Genomic DNA, 14,327 nt, shown 5'->3' with positions numbered 1-14,327 from the left:
ACACAGCATGGCTACACTTCGGTGTATGCCTATTTCTCATTTTCCCGCATCCCCAAGGGTTGGTGACCGTAACAGAGCTCTGTTACAGCTGGAAGCAAAGACCATATATGGGTTGAGCTCCCGTGGACTCAACAAGGACTTCAAATTGGGTTGTTTCCTCTAACTCTGATGTTCTTGTCAGCCTTTTGTTTTTCATCACAGGCTTCCCCTCCTATCCAGTTGGATTTATACCCTATCTGACATTGATGCATTGAATGAGCTGGACTAGCGTGCTACTAACACCATCTGCTGATAATAGGATCATGGCATCACTACAGCAAGACCCTTGGCGACCAAAGGACTTAAGATACTCTGTTCCATCATCCTGGCAGTTCATTGCCTAAACCATCATGTTCTGTTCTGAGATGCTAATTTACCACAGCAGGTTTTTTGTTACCACAACAGAACTTGGATATTTTGCCTTTCCTCTCTAGTCCATTTTTTTAACTTGTGCCACACAATGCCCATTGCTGACAATAGGAAGGCCGCCATTTCCACAGCAGCATGACTTGTCGGAAGGAGGATTCAAGCTGATCCAGTTGAACACACACCGATTTATACCCTATCTGGCACAGTATGAGCTGGACCACCGTGGTTACTAGCACCATCTGCAGGTAATAGGATTATGGTATCACTACAGCATGGCCTTGGGTGACCAGATGGGTTGAGGTACCCTGTTATATCATTCTTACAGTTCCTTGTCTAAACCGTCATGGTTTGTTCTGAGATGCCATTCTACCACAGCAGATTTATCATTACCACAACTGGACGTGGATACTTTGCCTTTCCTCTCTGGCTCATTGCAACTCGTGCCACACTATGCCAACTGCTGACAATAGGAAGGCCACAATTTCCACAGCAGCAGGACATTTCAGAAGGTTCTGGTTTACCTTTGTTTCTATGATAGATGTAATGTTGACAATAGGAAGACCGTTATTTCCACAGCAGTTACACCAATGGAATCAGCCACGTTCTGCTGTCCACTACAAGCTGTATTTTTGCCCCTTTAAAATTCAGCTTTATTACTGTTATATATGTGGGTTGCATGTACACTTAGCCTATCATGTATATCAAGTACTATTACTGCATTTTGGTTAAATTAGTCACTGTACTAAACGGCCAGTCTCCTTAAATGAATATGCAAATGTATTTTGGCTAAGATCACTTTTATTTTCCGCCACATCATCATTGTACATATTTTTGCTTTATTATTGTGTCTTCACACTGTCCACACGTGGGTGACACGATTTATGCACATAGTATGACACTCTGAATTGCTCCCCTTCCCTCTCTTCCCTCCCCCTTTCCCCCCCCCCCGGGTTTGAACTACTGCTACTCGAGTTTAATGCAATCAGCGTGATCTGTGACACCTGTTTTGTTGGGTATTTATATGTATGCACTACTTTCATGTAACTTGCACCACGTTGACAAAGGTTCCTCTGGCGGACCGAAACGTTCGTTCTGTGTATTTGTTTCACAATATATTCTATTTTTACCTAACAATTGAGTGCTGCCTGTGTGATTTCGTCTAAACAACGGTATCGCATTTATTATTATTACCTTATGGGATTAGCACCTACATTATTTTGTAGTGGAGTGCTTGCTGTTCGTGTGTTATATATGTTGAGGGGTTTTGTCACTTTTTTTACCCACCATAACCTTAATAATAGTGGTGATTACCTAGTCTAGTCTCAAACCAGCTTAGCCATTACAACCAACCTCACACTGATGATACCCATCAAGGTTGAAACATGTCTGCGAGTCGGTTTAATGTCTTTGCATCTCATCCCAGCCTCTGTCTAAAAGCTGTGTTTAAAACAGCATGCATTGGCTTGAGGATTTGCTTGTGTAATACGAGCTTGAGACAAAAGGTGGCACTGAGTGCTCATTTGCATGTCATTTCCCAGAATCCCTTGCTGCAGTGGAAGCGCTGTATGCTGGGCGATAATGGGGAAAGACAGGGTTGCAGACCTGTCTAAAACATGCAAATGAACATACAGTAATATTTACAGTTGCTTTATGCTTTACTGTGGAGGGTTTGTGTCCCTTTTTTTACCCACCATAACCTTAATAATATATATATACACACACATATATATATATATATATATATATCAGAAATAGTTGTGTTAGTCCAGTTGCGATAGTGCAGAATAAATGAGTTCTTTAGTATTAGGCGATACCTTTTTTATTTGGACAAACCATTTATGTCATAGAACAAGCTTTCGAGAGTTCTCCTCCTTCCTCAGGTCTACAATCCTGGTTTATAAAGGAATCTATGGCTGGAACAGTGCAGAAAAAAACAAAAAAAAGGCGGGGGGGCAGAAACAAAAAACAGATATGTACTGTAGATAAGGAAGGGTGTTTGAAGCCAGTGGAGGGTGTCAAGAAATGGTATGGAGGAGAGGGGTGGGGGGGGGGGGATAGGAGAGAAGGTGTGGATAAGAATAGAGACAGGCAGGATAATTACAAACAATTTTGATAGGGTGTGAGAAACCCCATATCCACATTAAGTCCTTTGGTTTTAGTGTCAAAGTGTCTTATTATTCTGAGTTCAAATGTTTTCCGTTCTTGGCTGCTTTTTAAACATTCCATTGAGGATTTTGATTTTTAAATCATTTATGGAATGACCTGGTTGTGAGAAATGGTGTCTGTTGCAGGGTACATGCAACCACACGCGGGGTTTCTGGATAAGGCTAATTATTGAGCTTTAAAAATACAGCACACAAAAACAAAAACAGCTTATTTTCAACATACAAAAAAACAAAATAGCTTCTTTTCAGCGTACAAAACAAAAGCTTCTTTTCAGCATATAAAAACCCAGACAGTTCATCAAACATGCATTTGGAAAACAGACCTTATAGCAGTAATCTACTTGAGCGTTTCAGTCCTATCTCTTGACCAGCAAGCCCTCATGTGTGTGCAGCCTGGGGGTTTTAAAACACCTTGATTATGCAGTTGGGACCACTAATTGTCAGGAGCTTCCCAGCTGAAAGTTAACCTCGTCACTGCTGCACTGCATACCTACACATACGTTTGCCAAGCTTTGAGCTGGTGACGTTCATTCACCCTGTCACATTCCTCCCCTGTTAGTGTGTGGCTGGGGCAACGCACAGCTGAAGCCCGACCATCCACCCCTTCTCTAGAAAAGAAATCAGCATTGGCAGTTTCTTTTCCAAGCCTGCGCTGAATCTCAAACGAGAAGGGTTGGAGGGCCATATACCACCTGGTCAACCTAGCATTGGAGTCTTTCATAGTATTTAACCATTTTAATGGGGCATGGTCTGTTACCAATGTAAAACGGACTCCTGCCAGGTAGTGCCTCAAGGCCTCGATTGCCCACTTTACTGCGAGACACTCCTTCTCAATTACTGAGTAGTTTTTTTCCCATGGGAACAATTTCCTACTCAGATAAAGGATCGGATGTTCCACTCCCTCAAACTGTTGTGAGAGCACTGGCCCTAGCCCTATTACTGAGGCATTGGTTTGTACAATAAAAGGCATATCGAAGTCTGGGTTTCCAAGGACGGGATCCTCTGATAGACACCGTTTTACCTCCTCAAAGGCTCTCTGGCACTCCCTTGACCATACCACTTGTGTAGGGGCAAACTTTTTTGTGAGGTCTGTTAGTGGGGCTGCAACTTCCGAGTAGTTGGGGATGAACCGCCGATAGTACCCTGCTAAACCCAGCAGAGAGTGTATCTGCGTATTTGTTTGAGGGGGTCAGAACTTCTTTCAGGGAAGCTACCTTGTTGGCTAGTGGCCTTACTTTCCCACCTCCCACTGCATACCCCAGGTACTTGGTTTCCGACTTACCTAAGGCACATTTCTTAGGGTTGGCTGTGAGCCCTGCCTCTCTTAGTGACTTGAGGACCGCTTTAAGCCTATTTAGATGTGCCCGCCAGTGTTTACTATAAATGACAATGTCGTCAAGGTAGGCTGCGGCATAAGCCCTATGAGGTCTCAGCACTTTATCAATGAGTTTCTGAAATGTGGCTGGGGCTCCATGCAGTCCAAATGGCATTGTCACAAACTGGTATAAACCCATGGGAGTGGCAAAGGCTGTTTTGCACTTGGACTTTTCCTCTAAAGGTATTTGCCAGTATCCTTTTGTTATTCTGCGTTACCAAGGGCGTCAATTAACTCGTCCACCCTTGGCATCAGATATGCGTCAAACTTGGATCCCGCATTGACCTTTCGGAGGTCCACACAAAATCTTACCTTCCCATCAGGTTTAGGGACCATAATTAGTGGACTACACCACTCACAGCATGATTCCTCAATCATGCCTAAATGTAACATTTCTTGTACCTCCTTCTCTACCAGGGCCTTACGGCTTTAAGGCAACCTGTAAGGGTGAGAACGTACTTTTACCCCAGGTGCTGTCTCTATCACATGGAAAACAAAATTAGTTTGCCTGGTAAATCAGAAAAAAACATCATTGAATTGTGTAATTATTTCTAACAAGTCCCCTTTTTGTTCAGAGGACAATTGTCTACCCATTGGGATTTTATCATCACCCAAGATGTTCTCCCGTGGGGGCTGAGGACCCAGGTCCATTTGCTCCTCCACCGGGTGGATGAATAGAGACCGCTGCACCTTCCAGGGTTTCAGCAAGTTCACATGGTAAATTTGTTTACCCTTCCTGGACCCTGGTTGAGCGATCTCGTAATCCACATCACCCGTGCGGCGGAGTACTTCAAAGGGCCCTGCCATTTGGCTAGGAGTTTACTCTCACAACTGGGTAATAATAACATTACCTGGTCTCCCGGGTGAAACACTCATGCGAGCATTCTGATTGTAATGTCTCTCCTGACTGTCCTGGGCTGATCTAAGATTCTTCCTAGCAAAATGGCCGACCACATCTAAGCGCTTCCTAAGGTCTAGTACATATTGCTGGGCATTCTAAGAAGGGGACCGCTGTTCCTCCCATGACTCCTTTAGGAGGTCTTGGATACCCTGGGGTTGGTGGCCATACAAAAATTCAAATGGAGAGAACCCTGTGGAGGCCTGGGGAACTTCCCGCACTGCGAACAGCAGAAAAGGGAGAAGTTCATCCCAGGCTCTCTTCTCTGAATCTACAAATTTTATCAGCATACCTTTTAGAGTTCGGTTAAATCTTTCCACCAATCTGTCAGTCTGTGGATGGTAGACCGATGTCTAAACAGACTTGACCTCTAGTCATTTTAAGACATCCTGCATCAGTTTAGCCATAAAATTTGTACCTTGGTCTGTCAACATAACCTGGGGAAGTCCAACCCGTGAGAACAGCTCCAACAATTTGTTGGCTACTTGCTTCACCGTTGCTGTCCTCAGGGGGAACGCCTCAGGATATCTTGTTGCATAGTCGACTATTACGAGAATAAACCTGTGTCCTTTCGCAGAAGGCTCCAGCGGTCCTACCAAGTCTACACCAATCCTCTCAAAGGGAACAGACACCAAGGGTAGAGGAACCAAGGGGGATGGTTTTTGTCCCTTCGGACTAGTTAGCTGGCACTCAGGACATGCCGCACATAACTTAGCAATGTCACTATGCATCCCTGGCCAATAGAAGCGGAACGAAATACGGTACAAGGTTTTATGTCTACCCAGGTGACCACCCCAAGGGATAGTATGTGCTTGGGTGAAGACAGTTTTAACAAACGCCTTGGGAACCAATATTTGTCTGGTGACCTCCCCTGTTTGTGTCTGCTTGTTCACCCTATACAGGATATAATTTGACAATTCAAAATGGGGGAACACCATTACCCCTTGTGCATTCAATATCTGCTCATAAATCTTTACCACTTTATCATATTGTTTGGCCAGGACTGGGTCTTCCCTCTGCCTCTGGCGAAAATCAGGGAGACATAGCTCTGGTAAATCCCCAGGGCCTATCTCTCCCTCTTTCTGGCCATCCCCAGTCATGACTTGTGACTCATGCCTATTAGTATGGCCACCTTGAGTCCCAGATTTCTGCAACCAGTCCTGTTTGTCACAGCGTCTTTGCCTCCGAGTCTTTGGAACCCGGTGTCTACTTGGGAACAGGTCGGCCGAATAGGGGAACAGTTTACCAGGTTTCTCCTGAGTCAGAGAATGAGACTCCTCCTGAGAGACTGGAGCCATTAGGTTTGAAAAGAAAGGCCAGTTACGGCCGAGCAAAACGGGGGCAGGGAGCAAAGGAGCAACTCTTACTTTGATCCTGGCCTCCAGACCTTTCACCTGTAGCAGGATTTTGGCCGTCGGATACCATTTTACATCGCCGTGTATACACTCTATACTCCATGGGGAGTCAAAGGAAAGCATGGCAGGCGGTAACAGTTCCCGGAAGACCAGTGTTTTTCCAGAGCCTAAATCTGTAAGGGCCTGGACAGTTTTACCACCAATCTGGACTGGAAGTAGCCAGGGCTTGCCACTTTCTCTGGGGAAGGCCGAGGCGACTGTCCTGCTGAAGGAGCAATCCATCTGCGGACAGTCCACATGACGGTGGCCTTGTTCTCCGCAGGCCGAACATGGAGAGGGTTCCCTTGCCGGAGGGTGCCGTGGATACCGCTCAGCGGGACCGGATACTGGAGACCAGGCCTCTGATGGGTCCTGTGTGTGATGTCCTCTCATTTGGCGACGAGCCGACATCAGGAAGTAGATGAGGGTCTCGACGGGGACCAGCATTTGAACCCCTCCCTTGCTAGAACGACTGCTCCTTCCGTGGGACTTGGTGGTTGCGTATGGATGGGCCGTAGGTTCCCCGTTGGTCCAACCTCCCTCTTTGGGCGTCTGCAAGTGCCGGTGGAGTCGGATCCGTCGGGTCCAGGACACTCGCCTGCTCCTCGACCCCAAGGAAGTTCTCAACAAGTCGGACCGCCAAAGCTAGGGTTTCAGCAGCATGGCGTTTTACCCAAGAGCTTGCAGAAGGGGGTATTACCTGTAGGAATTGTTCCAAAACAACTTGCTCAAGAATTGCCTCCTTAGTGCGCTCCTCGGGTTGCATCCAGCGAGTACACAAGTCCAATAATCGCTGAGCGAGGACCCGTGGTCTCATCTTAGCAGTGTACTTCAGGCTCCGGAACTGCTACCGGTAGGTCTCTGGGGTCAGACCTAAGCGATCCAGTATGGTGGCTTTTACTTGTTTGTAATCCATTGCCTGGTCCGCTGGGAGGCCTTGATATGAGGCCTGGGTTTCTCCTATGAGGAGCGGGGCTAAAGCGGTTGCCCAGTGATCTGCAGACCAGCTCAGGGCTTCGGCAACTCTTTCAAACGTCAGTATAAAAGCCTCTGGATCATCTTACGGAGCCATTTTCATCAAGAGGACCGGGAGTTTGTTCGCAAGTTCTGGACTGGCAGACCCCTGGGATTGAGTCAGCAAACTGGACATACGCTCATCCTGTGCTTCCTGCTGCTGGATTAGGAACTGGGTTTGCTGCTGCAATAGTCTTTCATCTCTCTCTGCCTGCTCGCACAGAAACGCTTTTAAACGTTCTTCCATTTTTTTTCTGGATAAGGCTATTTATTGAGCCTTAAAAGTACAGCACACAAAAACAAAACAGCTTCTTTTCAGCATACAAAACAAAAGCTTCTTTTCAGCATACAATAACCCAGACAGTTCATCAAACATGCATTTGGAAAACAGACCTTATAGCAGTAATCTACTTCAGCGTTTCAATCCTATCTCTTGACCAGCCAGCCCTCATGTGTGTGCAGCCTGGGGCTTTTAAAACACCTTGATTATGCAGCTGGGACCACTCTAATTGTCAGGAACGTCACAGCTGAAAGTTAACCTCGTCACTGTTGCACTGAATACCTACACATACGTCTGCCAGGCATAGAGCTGGTGACGTTCATTCACCCTGTCAGTGTCCCTCTGGTAAACAGTATCTTCCTTCTTCGTGATGGAGTATGGAGTGTCTTTGCATATTCATTCTGCCTTGTAATTTTTGTCTGGTTTCCCCAATGTAGCAACCTTGGTCACATGTGTTGCACTGAATCATATACACCCCATTACTGGATGTGCAGCTGTATGATCCTTTAACATTGAGTGTTCCATGGTTGTTACTGGCTGTGGGATCTTGGCATATATGTTTGCAGAGTGTGTTGCTGCATGGCTTTGTGCCATTATCAGTGTCTTTAAATTTGTTGTGAAGTTTTCTGTTGACTAATTTCTGTTTGAGGTTTGGTGGTTGCTGGAACGCAAGAATGGGAGGTATGGGAAAGATTTCTTTTAATGTCGCATCCTCTGCCAGCATGGGTTGAAGATCTTTGATTATTTTTCGTATACCCTCTATGGCAGGGTTGTATGTGGCCACTAGTGGTATGCGTGTGGTAGGTTCTGTCTGTATTGTAGCAGGTGTTCTCGTGGGGCTTTTAGTGCAGATGTAATAGTTTGGGCAATGGTCTTTGGTTTGTATCCCTTCAGTCTGAACGATTCGGTCAGTGTTGTGAGATGCCTGTTTCTGTCTTCAGTGTCAGAGTATATGGGGTGGTATCTTATAGCCTGGCTGTGTATGATATCTTGTTTGGTATGAGTGGGATGGAAGCTGGAGTTGTGGAGGTGACTGCATCTTTCTGTTGTGTTCTTGTATACAGATGTGTGTAGTTTGCCATTTTTCAGTGTTACTGTTGTATCTAGAAAGTTTACTAGGTTTGCTGAATAATCCATTATGAGTTTAATTGATGGATAGAATGAGTGCAGGGACTCGTGGAATTGTTTTAGGTTTCCTTCACCCTCTGTCCATATTATAACAGGTCATCAATGTATTTGTAGGGTTTGTGGGGGCATGTAGTTAGGAATCTTTGTTCAAGATTTGCCATGAAAAAAATGGCATATTGCGGTGCCATCTTGGTACCCATTGCAGTCCCTATTAGTTGTAGGTACATTTCCTTGTTGAAGCTGAAGTAGGTGTGTGTGAGGATGTATTCTATCAGTTTGGTAATTACATCAGCGCTGTATTTCTGATCCAGGGGAAATGCTGTAAAGAATTGCAGGCATACCTTAATACCATCCTTGTGGGGATGTTGTTGTATAGGGATTCTATATCCGTGGTAACTAGCAGTGTGTTGGATGGTAGTTGATTGATGTTGTTAAGATTATTGAGAAAATCTGTGGTACCTTGTATGAAGCTGTTGGTGCTTCTGACTAAAGGTTTGACGATATTCTCCACTAAGCCTGATATTTTTTCAGGGAGTGTATCCATACCTGTTATAATAGGTCTGCCGGGGTTTCCTGGTTTATGGATTTTGGGAAGCATGTAAAAGATCCCAACTCCTGGGTTGTCAGGCATTAGTTGCTACAATTGTGGTTGCAGGTGGTTAGGGAATGTTTGAATGAGATTCACGAGTTGCTTTGTATATTCCTGGGTTGGATCATGCGTGAGTTTCTTGTAGTAGGTGTTGTCTGTGAGTTGTCTATTGCCTTCTATGTATTTATTTGTGTTCATAAGCACCACTGCACCTCCTTTATCTGCTGGTTTGATGGTGATGTTATGGTTGTTTCGCAGTTCCTTGATTGCAGATCTCTCCATGAGTGATAGGTTGTACATAGTTTTTATCTGCTGTGGTGATGCTAGTGAGGAAACTTATGATCTGAAGCTCTGTATGAAGCCGTCAAGTTTGACGTTGCATCCTGTTGGTGGTGTGAAGTAGGTGGTGTTCTTGTTGTTGTTCTATGTCATTATGGGGGTGCTCTCTTTTTTCTGGAAGTATTCTTTCAGTCGTAGTCTCCTGAAGAATTCTTCTTGGTCTGAGTACAATTGGATTTGATCCAGTTTGGTGGTGGGACAGAATGTTAGTCCCTTGGAGAGAACTGAGGTCTCTGGTTTTGAGAGTTTATAATCAAACAGGTTTATAACTCCCTGGCAGGCTGTGTGCTCTTCTGGGTTAAGGGTGTGTATCTGTCTTGAAAAGTCAGTTGGGGTTTCTAGTTCTAAGTAGTTGTCCTGCCATTTGTTGGTTTGAAATCCCTTATGTTGTGTCCATGTTCTTCAGTCATACAGAGAGAGGAATTGTAGTTTCTTCTGTTTCTTCTTGATTGAGTTCCACTGCAGTTTCTTGTGCAGAGTTTGCATATCTTTTTCCAGTTTGTTGGTACACGCACTGCTTTGCACTTACAGGGTTTGGAGTATTGTGCATTTTTCCCATTCTATTTCCTGTTTTTTTCCATATAGTTGATGGAACAGTTAAAAGAAATCTTTCCCAAACCTCCCATTCTTGCGTTCCGGCAACCACCAAACCTCAATCAGAAATTAGTCAACAGAAAACTTCACAACAAACTTAAAGACACTGATAATGGCACAAAACGGTGCAACAACAAACGCTGCAAACTCTGCAAACATATATGCCAAGATCCCACAGCCAGTAACAACCATGGAACACTCAATGTTAAAGGATCATACAGCTGCACATCCAGTAATGTGGTGTATATGATTCAGTGCAGCAAATGTGACCAAGGTTGCTACAATGGGGAAACCAGCCAAAAATTACAAGGTAGAATGAATATGCACAGACACTCTATACTCCATCACGAAGAAGGAAGATACTGTTCACCAGTGGGACACCATTTCTCACAACCAGATTATTCCATAAATGATTTAAAAATCAAAATCCTCAATGGAATGTTTAAACGCAGCCAAGAATGGAAAACATTTGAACTCAGAATGATAAGACTCTTTGACACTAAAACCAAAGGACTTAATGTGGATATCGGGTTTCTCACACCCTATCAAAAATTTTTGTCAAGGGACCGCACGCTGGTAAGTAAATAATACATTTTCTATATTTGGTAGAAGACACAAAAACGTCGGTTTTTGTGTCTTCTATCAAATATAGAAAATGTATGATTTACTTACCTGCGTGCTGTCCCTTGATGTTGTGTTGCAACCAGTATCGTATGGTATATATATATATATATGAGAAACTGTACATAATACCGTGCTCCTCCCTATAGAAGTTTGCTGCAGGTAAAAAGATAGGCCTTACATAGAAAAACAAAAAGAACGATTCCTGTGCTCCTACCAATTAGGCTAAGATAAAATAATATTCTGATGAAAAAGGTTTTTTTGCTAAACACTTTGGCCAAAGCATTTGTAAGCCCACATGCCACGTCACGGCATACCCATTAATGCAGGTACCTACACTATATATACTGTATATTTAATAATTGTCCCATGGACTGGTGAAAAAAGTGTTAAAGCCCTGAAGTGATTAAATAAAGCATAAGCTTATGTGAGTAGTGCTATTAAAATCTGGCTAAAGCCAGAATCATACTTACCTTTGCTAGAAAGGTAAACTGGGTGCACAAATTCCCTGGTGTGAATATAATAAAACTTACACATATACATCTCTGTCAGCCTAAGGCCACGCTTATAGTGCCGGTGATGGAGCGACGGAGTCGTCGCGAAAAATGGTAGCTGGCAAAATTAGATTTTTCAAGGGTCGTCGCGTCACGTGACGACCCTTGAACAAATCAAATTGCTGGAATCCCGCGACGACAATGCTTGGCGAAACATATCTTTCGCCGGTGGCGACGGGTGACGTCACCCGTCGTGTCGCCATTGACGGCACTATAGGCACAGCCTAACACATTCACCTACCATTCAATGGAGGGTGATGTCCAGACTGACACTGGGGTGTATTATACCTGCACTAATTGGAAAATTGGTAGGTGTTCTGTAACTGCTATGTAAAGCAGGTGAGCCAATAAACCTACCCCTATGACATTTCAGAGATACTAAATTTAAAATGCCCTATGGGAGTATGCAGCAAGGAAAAGGATTGCCTAATATTTGTGAGAAATTGTGCATAATACCGAGCTCCTCCCTATAGAAGTTTGCTGCAGGTAAAAAGATAGGCCTTACATATAGAAAAACAAAAAGAACGATAGCTGCGCTCCTGCCATATATAAATATATATTAAAAAATATATATATATATATATAGTCAGATAAGGCAGTTGGAACTCCAATAGGTGCTGGTAAGCCACAGGTGCACGTCCCATATAGAGAATGTAGTTATACGTTACCGTTCCAAGGATTGGTAAACAAGAGACAGCACTCAATGTTGAAAATCAAAGTGTATTAGTGATAGCAAAAATACATCCAGAAACCCAACGTTTCGGTCCTACAGAATGGGACCTTCCTCAGGGGGGTCCCATTCTGTAGGGCAAAAACGTTGGGTTTGTGGATGTATTTTTGCTTTCACTAATACACTTTGATTTTCAACATTGAGTGCTGTCTCTTGTTTACCAATCCTTGGAACGATAACGTATAACTATATATATATACCATAATACTGAGTTAAGTTATGGTGAGTAAAAAAAGTGACAAAAACCCTCCACAGGAAAGCAAATATGCAAATACAACTGTATGCTCATCTGCATGTCTTAGGCAGGTCTGCAACCCCGCCTTTCCCCATTATCACCCAGCATACAGCACTTCCACTGCAGCAAGGGATTCTGGGAAATGACATGCAAATGAGCACACAGTGTCACGTTTTGCCTCAAAAACCATTGATGGGTTTTGGGCTATTATTCTCTCCTCCTCCTGCGCAGTAATCCCTGGTAAGGGCAGGTTTGCCAGAAGTAATGTATCTATGCACGTACACCTACCTCTCGGCATTGAGCTGTGATCTCTCCTCTCCCTGCTGCAGTCTCAGGTTCACTTTCCCGGAAGTGGAGACACTGACTACATCCAGGTCACAGCTCTGTGTCCTACTGCGCATGCTCACACTAAGGGGATCATGGGAGTTGTAGTTTTTAGACTTCAAAACGGATCACGTGTCACACGCTGTGCAGATTAGAAACAACACAGTAACATTTCTCAGGCACTGTGCTAGGGAAAGATAGTTTCTGCTGCATGTAGCTGTGTATACTCCTCTTAGTCCTTAATATATCTCAGTAAAGCTACTTCAGTTCCTCTCTTAGGCCAATGTTGATATGAAGGAGATAACCTGGATATAACATAACCCCTGAGGCTGTAATACGTAAAATAAACAAACACACACACACGTTCTCTGCAGGGCTGCTGGTTTTGTCTTTGAAATGCAGATTGTCCTGATTTTATCATTTAATTGATTTTCCAAGTTAATAATAAGTGGCCCCCCCTGCTCCCTCACACAGAGCCCCCCTGCTCCCCCACACAGAGCCCCCCCAGCTCCCTCACACAGAGCCCCCCTGCTCCCCCACACAGAGCCCCCCTGCTCCCCATAGAGAGCATCCCATCTCCCTCATACAGCCCCCCATCTCCCTCATACAGCCCCCTGCTCCCTCACACAGAATGCCCCCTGCTCCCTCACACAGAGCCCCCCTGCTCCCTCACACAGAGCGCCCCCTGCTCCCTCACACAGAGCCCCCTCTGCTCCCTCACCCAGAGCCCCCCCTGCTCCCTCACACAGAGCCCCCCTGCTCCCTCACACATAGCCCCCCTGCTCCCTCACACAACTCCCCCTGCTCCCTCACACAGAGCGCCCCCTGCTCCCTCACATAGACCCCCCCGCTCCCTCACACAGAGCCCCCCTTGCTCCCTCACACAGAGCGCCCCCTGCTCCCTCACACAGAGCCCCCTCTGCTCCCTCACACAGAGCCCCCCCTGCTCCCTCACACAGAGCCCCCCTGCTCCCTCACACATAGCCCCCCTGCTCCCTCACACAACTCCCCCTGCTCCCTCACACAGAGCCCCCCCTGCTCCCTCACATAGACCCCCCCGCTCCCTCACACAGAGCCCCCCTTGCTCCCTCACAGAGCCCCTCCTGCTCCCTCACACAGAGCCCCCTCTGCTCCCTCATACAGAGCCCCCCCTGCTCCCTCCCACAGAGCCCCCCCCTGCTCCCTCACACAGAGCCCCCCGCTCCCTCACACAGAGCCCCCCCCCTGCTCCCTCACACAGAGCCCCCCCTGCTCCCTCACACAGAGCCCCCCTGCTCCCTCACACAGAGCCCCCCACTCTCTCACACAGAGCCCCCCTGCTCCCTCACACAGAGCCCCCCTGCTCCCTCACACAGAGCCCCCCTGCTCTCTTACACAGAGCCCCCCCTCTCCCCACATAGAGCCCCCCTCTCCCCAAACAGAGCCCCCCCCGCTGTCTCACACAGATCCCCCCTGCTCTCTCACACAGATCCCCCCTGCTCTCTCACACAGATCCCCCCCGCTCTCTCACACAGAGCCCCCCTGCTCTCTCACACAGATCCCCCCTGCTCTCTCACACAGAGCCCCCCTGCTCTCTCACACAGAGCCCCCCTGCTCTCTCACACAGAGCGCCCCTGCTCCCTCACACAGAATTAAAATTAAAAAGAGTACACTTCGTAACAAAGAAAATAACAATCTGC

The 14,327-nt window shown here is 45.9% G+C and overlaps 1 protein-coding gene across 1 annotated transcript in view; it reads right to left on the bottom strand.

Annotated features, from left to right (window-relative positions):
- The window catches only part of LOC142466872 (uncharacterized), a 60,754-nt gene extending 47,887 nt beyond the window's left edge, over positions 1–12,867 (bottom strand). Inside the window, exon 1 of the mRNA XM_075572426.1 lies at positions 12,613–12,867. The gene's annotated coding sequence lies outside the window, so the exon portion shown is untranslated. The remainder of the gene's footprint in view (positions 1–12,612) is intronic.
- Between the last annotated feature and the right edge of the window lie 1,460 nt (positions 12,868–14,327).

The sequence above is a fragment of the Ascaphus truei genome, chromosome 15, assembly GCF_040206685.1.
Source record: "Ascaphus truei isolate aAscTru1 chromosome 15, aAscTru1.hap1, whole genome shotgun sequence".
Classification (NCBI taxonomy): Eukaryota; Metazoa; Chordata; class Amphibia; order Anura; family Ascaphidae; genus Ascaphus; species Ascaphus truei.
This window is presented reverse-complemented; position numbering and strand designations above follow the sequence as displayed.